The following is a 9,990-nucleotide window of genomic DNA, read 5'->3' on the forward strand; positions in this document are numbered from 1 at the left end:
AGGGAAATGTTTAAATATCAGTTTTATTTTTCACTGTTGCCTCCCATTGGTGAGATTTCCCTTTGCTTCTTGTCTTGCAGATGCAACATAAAAAGAGAGGTAATTTGTAGACAGTTGACACCACAACTTGTGTCCCCATTGGAAGATTTGCCCTTACCGTTTGTTCTGGGGACAACTATAACATTGCCCATCAATTTTTGACAACGATCAACAGGACAAACAGGAAGTGGGAATATACCCAGCGTGGACACAGCAATAAAAATCTGACAATTCTAATCTTCTCCCACTCTATCTAAAACTAGTAAAAAATGTTGATTGTACATACACTTTAATATACAAGGGCTGTACTTAAAGTAATGCAAAAGTGAGCATAACTAACCTTACATGATTCAAATGTAACATCTTGGTAGAGTAGCTCTTCCTCTATAGGAAAACGTCTTCTTGTTTTATTTCACTGCAGGTAAAAAAATAGTTTACAAGTAGAAGAAATGTGTCGGGATTGAGGTCTTGATGATGGAGTGGTGAAGACTGTCCGACATCCACAGAAGGCTACAGAATGTTTACAGAGATGACACCATTGACAGGAGCTATGTCTTTGTCATTGGTAACCCTTGTCAATGGAGTCATCTCCATAAACATTGTGTAGAAGGTTACAGAATGTTTACAGATATGACACCATTGACAGGAGCTATGTCTTTGTCATTGGTGACCCTTGTCAATGGTGTCATCTCCATAAACATTGTGTAGAAGGCTACAGAATGTTTACAGAGATGACACCATTGACAGGAGCTACATCTTTGTCATTGGTGACCCTTGTCAATGGTGTCAACTCCATAAACATTGTGTAGGAGGCTACAGAATGTTTACAGAGATGACACCATTGACAGGAGCTACATCTTTGTCATTGGTGACCCTTGTCAATGGTGTCAACTCCATAAACATTGTGTAGGAGGCTACAGAATGTTTACAGAGATGACACCATTGACAGGAGCTACATCTTTGTCATTGGTGACCCTTGTCAATGGTGTCAACTCCATAAACATTGTGTAGGAGGCTACGGAATGTTTACAGAGATGACACCATTGGCAGGAGCTATGTCTTTGTCATTGGTGACCCTTGTCAATGGTGTCAACTCCATAAACATTGTGTAGAAGGCTACAGAATGTTTACAGAGATGACACCATTGACAGGAGCTATGTATTTGTCATGGATGACCCTTGTCAATATTATCATCTCCATAAACATTGTGTAGCCCTCTGTGGATTTCAGACATCCTGCACCCCCCACCACCTTCTTTAAGAAGTCAATGGCGGCACGTCTCTTCTGCTTGAAATGCATTACTCATTCAATCATTTTTTTGCAGGAAGATCAACAAAAACCATACCATACGTTATATGAGGCAAGACCATTGTGATGGAGTAGGTATAAATCAGGCACAGAAAAGAATACTAGCTGAACACGGCCAATCTGCTAATATCCAACAAAGTAAAATTGTAGAGCTGGATGATTATGGTTTATGCTATTATAAGATGAGGGGGCCGGCTGGGGTTTACAAACTCAGAACAAACAATCTTAACATTCAATGGTCTATGAGAAGTGGGAGACCATGTTCGTTCATCTACTGTGTTGCAGCCTGGTTTCAACATTAGGGATAGGCTGAACTATCTCAACACAATGCGGGTTACCTTAGATAAGAGGTAACAAGGACAAAAAGGAGAGAGAGGGTAGACCAGAAGGGAAAGAAGGAGAAGAAGAAGAGGAGTTCCCCGAATGTAGAGCTTCCCCTGATCGGGTGTCAAATAGAACACAATGTTACGTTCCTCTCACCATGGCAGCAGAACCGATTCTTCAAAATCTGGAGGTAGATAGTGTTAAATCCATGGCCGCCATAATTTGTTGAATTTAATAAAGTGGTCTTTTTCAAGGCTTCAATCTTTGCATACAGCAGAGTGCGATTCATTTTGTGTTTAGTCTCAGCTACAGTTAAGGTGGGAGCTTTCCATGCTTTAGCTCAGTATTTCTCAACCTTTTATCAGTTGAGGCACCCTTTAATATTATAGACAATCTCAAGGCAACCTAAAAAGTGATGGACATTCTCGAGGCACCCCATTCTAAAATGTAAAAAATGATTCTAATAGTTACATAGTTAGCCTGGTGGAAAAAAGACACAAGTCCATTTAGCTCAGCCAATAAAAAGAAACAAAAAAGAAAACACAACAATACAATCCTATACCCGCAGTTGATCCAGAGGAAGGCAAAAAACTCCAGCAAAGCATGATCCAATTTGCTACAGCAGGGGAAAAAATTATTTCCTGATCTCCGAGAGGCATTTGGATATTCACTGGATCAAATTTAACTTTTATTAGCAGGGTTTTTTTTCAGCTGGAACTTGGTGGAACTCAGTTCCACCACCTCTGGCCCAGACCCTCTGCTCCCTACTCACCACTATCACTTGTAAACACAGAAGTCCAGCTTCTGGGTTTACAAAAGACAGCTTGTCTCCCATTGGCTCCCACTAATCTGATCTCCTGAGCGGCTCACACTGAGTGCAGGATGGGGACAAGGGGGATGCAGGTGCCGTGCGGATGCTGAAACCCCCTCGGATAATCTCCCTGTAAGTGAGAGAGTTGGAGCCACCTACAGTGTGGTCGTGGTTGAGTTCCTACACCTATTTTCTGAGAAAAAAAGTCCTGAATATTAGTATCAAGTTATATTATGTACACCTAGGAAAGAATTCAGGCCTTACCGAGCTGGCCAAAACCACCTCTGGAGGGAGTCTATTCAACATTTTCACAGGTCTTACTGTGATATGTAATAGTTTTACATAATGCAGCAACATTCACACGTAGGACACCCAATGTTAGAGGTGATTTATTCTTCCACAACAAATAGGCTTTTGCACACTCGTACTGACTAGTATTCCTATGTTTCTCTTCTCCCTCAATTTCTCTCCATCAGTCAGCTAATGTCACCCCAGTGCTGAGGGAGAGGGGCAGAGGAGGGTCAAACAAGGATGCTGTGGAGGCAACAGACATCCTCCTTTTTAACTGATGATGTCATTGGTTGTTGGGATGCCGTGTCTACAAAATTGTAATGGTGCATAATGAAAACCTGTGGCTTTGTGTAACTAAAAGGCAGGCTTCACCCACCTGCTAGTTTTTATACAATTTTTTGATACATTTTTAGGCATTTTGCCGCCTAGAGTGCAGAGAGCACATCCTGATTGAAGAGGACGGAAAGGCGCTCCTGAAGAAGTCTCAACCAGCCTGGGCACGCTGGTTGAAAAAGACTGCTTTAGCTATTGTCTGTTTGGAATGCATTACTTACCTGCAAAAAAAAAAAAAAAGAAGAAAAAAAAGATATAGAAAGAGTTATTCTACTAACATGGGAAATTTGAGCGATCTATGCGGGTTAATAAAAAGATTGTTATGCCCACTTTTGCTTTACGTTCTATACAGCCCTCATATTTTAAACACTTCAATAAATAATTACCTGAAATATATGTAATATTAACCTCCTCTAATGTCTTCATACCAATAAAAAAAGTGAAAATCAAAGGTTCTGTGCTGTAGAGCAGCTAGATTCTATTGTATTACACAGTGCTTTTGCAACATGTTTCAGGCATTGCAGACTGAAGGGAGAGGTATATAAACAGCTTTTATAAAGGGCTGTGTCAATCTTCATTCATGTCCGATGAGCAGCCTAGCGACAAGGAGGTGAAACACATAGGATGCATTGCTGCAAAATTGCCCCCCCCCCCCCCTCTTTTCCAGTGTGGCAGGAGTTAATAAATCATAAGAGTGGCTGAATAGAATTATCGATAGTTTGTCAGAGAACAGAGTTCACATATATTTATTATGGCTGTGAATTCAGCTGGTTTGCTAGAGTTCTAATTTAGATTTAGTAAGGATTTAGTGCAAATTTCCTATAATTTCAGAGAAAATTACCTAGTCTATTAAAAAAAAAATAACAAATATATTGAATATATATTTCCTAAGAGTTATTATTACTTCCTGTCAACTATCCTCAGGTGCCAAATAATACAAAGGTAAGAAATATAAGATGGTGGTAAGCGGTATTAAAGGAAAACTCCAGACAGGAAGAAAAAGTTTGCACGATGTCAGATTGGTGGTTGTGTCCAGAGGTTAATTGAATTACACTGTGTGCACTAGCTAGTTTGTTTTAACCGGCTGATGTCACCAACAAGCTTCTATTATTCCTACAGATCCGAAACTTTGCAAGGTCAGCTTATCCTGCAGAATCCCAAACCCCAGCGTAAAAAAAAAAAGGTACAATTAAAGTGTTACTAAACCCACAACAGTAAAATCAGTCTGTATATGCAGTAAAGCATGCTTGTTCTACTCACTGTGGAACCTAAAAGGTTAATCCTACGCATTGTGTAAAAAAAAAAAAAAAGCTGTTTGATCCTGTCTTCTCTGATCCGCCCATTCTTCCACAGTCCGCAATCCATCTGCTGATAGGACAGAGCCTTTGGAGTCACTCTGCACATGCTCAGTTTGGTGTGTATTGCTAGAGAGTTTTTTTTTCTTCTTGGGAAAGTGCCAGGGGCGTAACTACAGGGGTTGCAATTGCAACCGGGCCCCATGCTCCAGGGGGTCTGTGCGGCTCCCCTGTACACCTGGATATGAGGGGGGCAGGGCCAGCATGTAAGCAAATCACTGTCCTCCTTTTTCCTCCTGTAGCTGCAGGAGGAAAGTGGAGGAGTTTGGTTCCTCTGTATGCTGCCCCCGCCACTCCTCCGATCCAGTTCACTTGTGTTCTGCTGTCCCTGGGCCCCTGTGTGCTCCCCTGATCCCCCCCCCCTCCCCCCTACTGTGCTGGGTGAACTTCCAGGATCACAAAGGTCACACTTGCGACCAGGCCCTGGCATTCCACCACTGTGGGGAGGCCCCAAGATGGCAGAAAGGGGGCCCACTGCAGAACTTGTGAAAGGGTCCCGCAACGAGAGTAAAGGGCCCCAGGATCAATGGGAAGAGTTCCTTGAAGGGAAGGGCCCCGGCCAGGGGTCCGGGGGGCCCTTCATGGTTTCTTGCACCGGGTCCCTGAAGATTCTAGTTACGCCTCTGGAGAGTGCATGTGATCAGCACAGGGCCAATCAGCACTGTCCAGACAGAAGGTCAGGGGTCATGCAGTCTCATAGGACAGTCAGAGTAGAATGAAAACTCCTCCTACAAGCTTTAACCAGACACTGATAGAAGTCATAAGACTGCTTTATACTGCTGATGAGAAAAGGTATTTAGCAGTTTATATTTACTAAAATAATTGGATTTCCATGTTCTGTGTACTGTGGGAGAGCAGATATAGTGATTGCAGGTCCTGGGTTTAGTAACACTTTACAGTAGAAAAAAAAAAAAGAAGAAAATACTCATCTTGCACCCTGGCTTCCAACATGGATGTCATGGGTGACATCACTGAAACTTCTTCCAGGTTCCTGGCAAAGATGAAGATCCCAAATTGTGCAAGAAAATGCTTCTGCGCAGTTCTGGAATAACGTTTTGTGATATTTTGGGCTCTCAGGAGAAGACTCAATGATGTCACCCTCGCCTCCAGGAAGTGGTCAAAAAGCGGATTGCAAGGTTTGTAACTTTTAGTATTTTATTTATTTATTTATTTAATTTTGGGCTCAATCAGATGGACGCTGACACCCGTCCTTTGTGCTGAGCTGCTTCTTGCTGTGACTGCATACACCCCGCAGCTGCACACAGGCAGTCCATAGAAATGGATGCAGAGGCAGCATGGACACAGCTGTCAAAATTTGACGTGTGGGCAAGAGTGGATGCATGGATCCGAATGTAGACATTGTGCATTCAAATCCAAGCGCCTACCCTTGCCCACACGTCAAATTTTGACATGCAACTGTATCCGCGCAGCCACTGCAGCTTCAGCTCCGAGGTGGAGGCAGACACAGCAAAAAAGTGTCTCAGCACAGAGGATAGGGGTCAGCACCCAGCTGAATTATCCCTTTAACTTTTATATAAAGAGGTCTACAAGGTATGCAGATCTTGCATTTTGATAAAAAGTCCAATTTAAACAGCTGATCATATATTTAATATTTAAAACCCAAAATAAATTTTCAGTTTTAATCAGCCAAATATAATAAATAATAAAGTGCATTTTCTCTGGAAAGCAGACACAGCCTGAGTAGAAAAGCCTGACCCTGCCAGCCTGATGCAGAAAGAAATGGAAGCAATTGTTTCTCTGCCGAGGTCAGACATGTTCCCTACTGAGCCAGGCCTATCGCTCTGTAAGCAGCAAATCTTGTGCTTCCTGATGATTGGAGAACTCTATCTCTCACTCAACAGGGGGTGCGTCAGACCTCTTCATAGGGCAGTGTTTACCAACCTTTTTTCAGTCAAGGCCCCCTTTAACCACTTCTGGACCGGAAGATTTTCCCCCTTAATGACCAGGCCATATTTTGCGATTCGGCACTGCGTTACTTTAACGGACAATTGCGCGGGCGTGCGACGCTGTACCCAAATAAAATTGATGTCCTTTTTTTCCTACAAATAGAGCTTTCTTTTGGTGGTATTTGATCACCTGTGCGATTTTTATTAACAAAAAAAGAGCGACAATTCTGAAAAAAAAAAATATATATATATTTTTCACATTCTGCTATATAACATTCCCCCCCAAAAAATATAAAAATCTAATTTATTTAACATTTTAGGCCAATTTGTTTTCTGCTACATATTTTTTGTAAAAAAAAAAATCGCAATAAGCGTATTTTGATTGGTTTGTGCAAAAGATATCGCGTCTACAAACTGGGGGAAAGATTTATGTAATTTTTATTGTTTTTTTTTTTACTACTAATGGCAGCGATCTGCGATTTTTAGCGGGACTGCGACATGGCAGCGGACAGATTGGACCCCTAACTGACATTTTTGACACTTTTGGGGGGACCAGTGACATTACCTTGTAGGCCAATTTGTTTTCCGCTACATATTTTTGGTAAAAAAAGAAAAAATCTCAATAAGCGTATTTCAATTGGTTTGTGCAAAAGTTACTGGAGGGACCAGTGACATTACTACAGTAATCAGTGCTAAAAATATGCACTGTTAATGTAATAATGACACTGGCAGGGAGGGGGTTAACACTGTGGGTGATCAAGGGGTTACATGTGAGCCTAGGGGAGTGATTCTAACTGTATGGAGGCGTGGCTTGTGAAATGATCACAGAGACCTGTGATCCTATATAGAAGGATTACAGGAGCTCTGTGATCATTCCAGAGAGAAGGAACGGTCAGCTGTGTTTACAACAGCTAACCGTTCTTCTCTCTCAGCGGGAACGATCGCGGGTGTCAGGCGGCAATCAGAGCCGCCTGCCCCATGCATCGGAGTCCCCGCTGCCGAGTGGGGGCGGGAGCGCGCCCCCTAGCTGCAGGTGTGCGACCGACGTCGGTTTGCGCAAGAGGGCCGCCCTGTCGCAGTATATATGCGCTGGGCGGTCTGGAACCAGTTAAAATTGTGCACAATCGCGAGGCACCCCATTCTAAAATGTAAAAGAAACTAATAGTTTCACATAATGCAGCAGCGTCGACACACGTGGGACATCCAACATTCGTGATGATTTATTTTATACACCTTTGCACACTGGCACTGACTAGTATTCCAGTGTTTCTCCTCTCCCTCATTCAGCTAATGTGACCCCAGCGCAGACAGAGAAGGGCAAACAAAGACATCCTCAGGTGCTTAGTGTCTTCCATATTAATTTATGACATCATTTATTAGAATTCCAGCAGCTGGCTCGCACAGTGCCCGAGGTTGTAATGCTGCTCAAATTAAAATCGGTGGCTTTGTGTAACAAAAAAATGCAGGTGAGATCCATCTGCCAGCATCCTGACTATTTTGAGCAATTTGAAGCAATATTTTGCATTTTGCCCAGAAGGCACCCCAGGGTGCCGCAGCACCCTGTTTAAAAAAGGTGGGCATCAGGGGCAGACTGGGGACTTTTGGCCCAGGGGGCAAGTTCAAACCAGAGGCCCATGGTGCCTCCCCCCCCACTCTTCTTCTTCCCGTCCTCCTCCTGACCCCCATTCCAATACTCTCTACTTACTAGCCGAATCCGGGGTCCCGACCTGGCCAGCAGGGGGCAGTTGGGGGGAGCTGGGACAGCTTGGTCAGGGCTGGCCAGGGGAGAAGAGTCTCCAGTGGGGCATGGAACTGTTCTCTGCTCAGACACAGTTTACACCATCCATGTTGGGGGAAGGTCTGTGCTCTGTCCTTGTCTTCATCCCGCACTCAGTAGGTCAGCGGTGGGGACTTTCTACTTCTCTCACCAGGAATCCTTTATGCATGTCTGTAGCAGAAGCATTGCAGCCTTTTTACGGTGCATCAGAGTGGCCCAGGGGGAAATTGCCCCCTGGCCCAGTCCTCCCCTGGTGGGCATAGAGGTTACTGCTTACACACAGAGAGCAAGGGTCCTTCTCTGCATCTACTTAGGTTGTGGCTGCTTTATTATAAAAACGAATTGTAAGACTTTTTCACACTTTTAGTTTTTTATGCACCTGGAGTGCATTCACCAATTATAACATGAAAGTATTTTGGGGCTTTAAATAGTTTTCCTGGAGTTCTCCTTTAAGATTTGAATGCAGGTCCAGTATAATGGAATCAGCCTTATGAGAAAGCCTTACAAGTCAGTCTGAAAAACAAAAAAAAAAAAAAAGCATCCTAGGAAACTGAACTGTAAATGCATTTATTTATCCATATAAATAACAGAAAGAAAGAAATATATATATATATATACTGTATATAAATCTCTAAGCACATTCTATCCCTAAAGTGTACCCATCGTCTACACAAACAAACCGGCTGCATCTCCTATGTGTAGATTAAGGTCACACTTTGAGATATAGCTTACCGTATATTTAGATTTTATCATACATTCCAACAACATATAGAATAATGCAGCAGCAGATATATTGTATATTACTAAAACAAAATCAGACTGTACTGTATTCTATTATCTTGTACATGTTTACTATTTTGTATATATAAAAAAAAAAAAATCATTTTCATAAACAATGTTTTAGGAATTTTACTATGTTTTTAACTTTAACTGATTTTTTTAAACTTATTTTTAACCCATCAGTTTAAAAAGAAACAAAAAATAAAGAAAAAAAAATCCAAAATGAAATAAAAATAAATGAAATATTGTATATCCTTTAAGGGTATTTTAGATGCTTTGGATAATGTTGAAATAGTGGTGAGGATTAATATGTTCAGATAGGTCAGGAAATCGGCAGATGTTAACTCATGAAGCAGATCTTGTACTAAAAATGAAAGCTCTGCTTATTACATCAGGTCTTCACCACCATGCCGAAACACGTATCAACATTTATACCTGTAAAAAAACGACTTATGGAGAAAAGTTTGACAATATTCTTACCTTATGCAAGGCTTCCACAATGGTTTGGTTGATTAAAGCTGCTTTCACACGGGCGGTGCGCCCGACGTACTCCGTTGATCCCCGCTATGCAGGCGGATGACAGCTCCATCTCCGCTTACTTTGCAGAGACAGACCTGTCAGAGCCCCGCTCTCCTCTATGGGAGATCGGAGGAAAACGGACCACCTGTCTGTTTTCATCTGATCTTATCCTATCCGATCCTCCAGACGGATGGAAAATAGGGTTTCCATCCATCCGGATTTCACGGACAGGATCGGATAGCAGTGGGTGTCAGCGGAGATGTCACCGCTGCTCCATAGGATGCATGGAGCATCCGATCAGGTCCACCTGAAAAACTGACAGGCGGACCGGATCGGAAAGCCCCTGAGAAAGGGGCCTTACTAAAAATGGAGAGTGTAACATCTGGTGCAGCTGTGCATGGTAGCCAATCAGCTTCCAACTTCAACTTCCAACTTAATGCCTCGTACACACGATCAGATAATCAGACAACTTATCATTCGCATTTTGTCGCATGATACTAATATCGAATTTAACAATGCGTACAAACCGTATGATTTTTTTGTACA

General features: G+C 42.5%; 1 protein-coding gene across 6 annotated transcripts in view; it reads left to right on the forward strand.

The window, feature by feature from the left end:
• The window catches only part of GRM5 (glutamate metabotropic receptor 5), a 557,322-nt gene extending 556,982 nt beyond the window's left edge, over positions 1 to 340 (forward strand). For all 6 annotated transcript variants that reach the window (XM_082245896.1, XM_082245895.1, XM_082245894.1 and 3 more), the window contains one exon: positions 1 to 340. This exon is cut by the window's left edge. The gene's annotated coding sequence lies outside the window, so the exon portion shown is untranslated.
• Positions 341 to 9,990: the final 9,650 nt, after the last annotated feature.

Source organism: Pelophylax lessonae (assembly GCF_965119305.1).
Source record: "Pelophylax lessonae genome assembly, chromosome: 2".
NCBI classification, from domain to species: domain Eukaryota; kingdom Metazoa; phylum Chordata; class Amphibia; order Anura; family Ranidae; genus Pelophylax; species Pelophylax lessonae.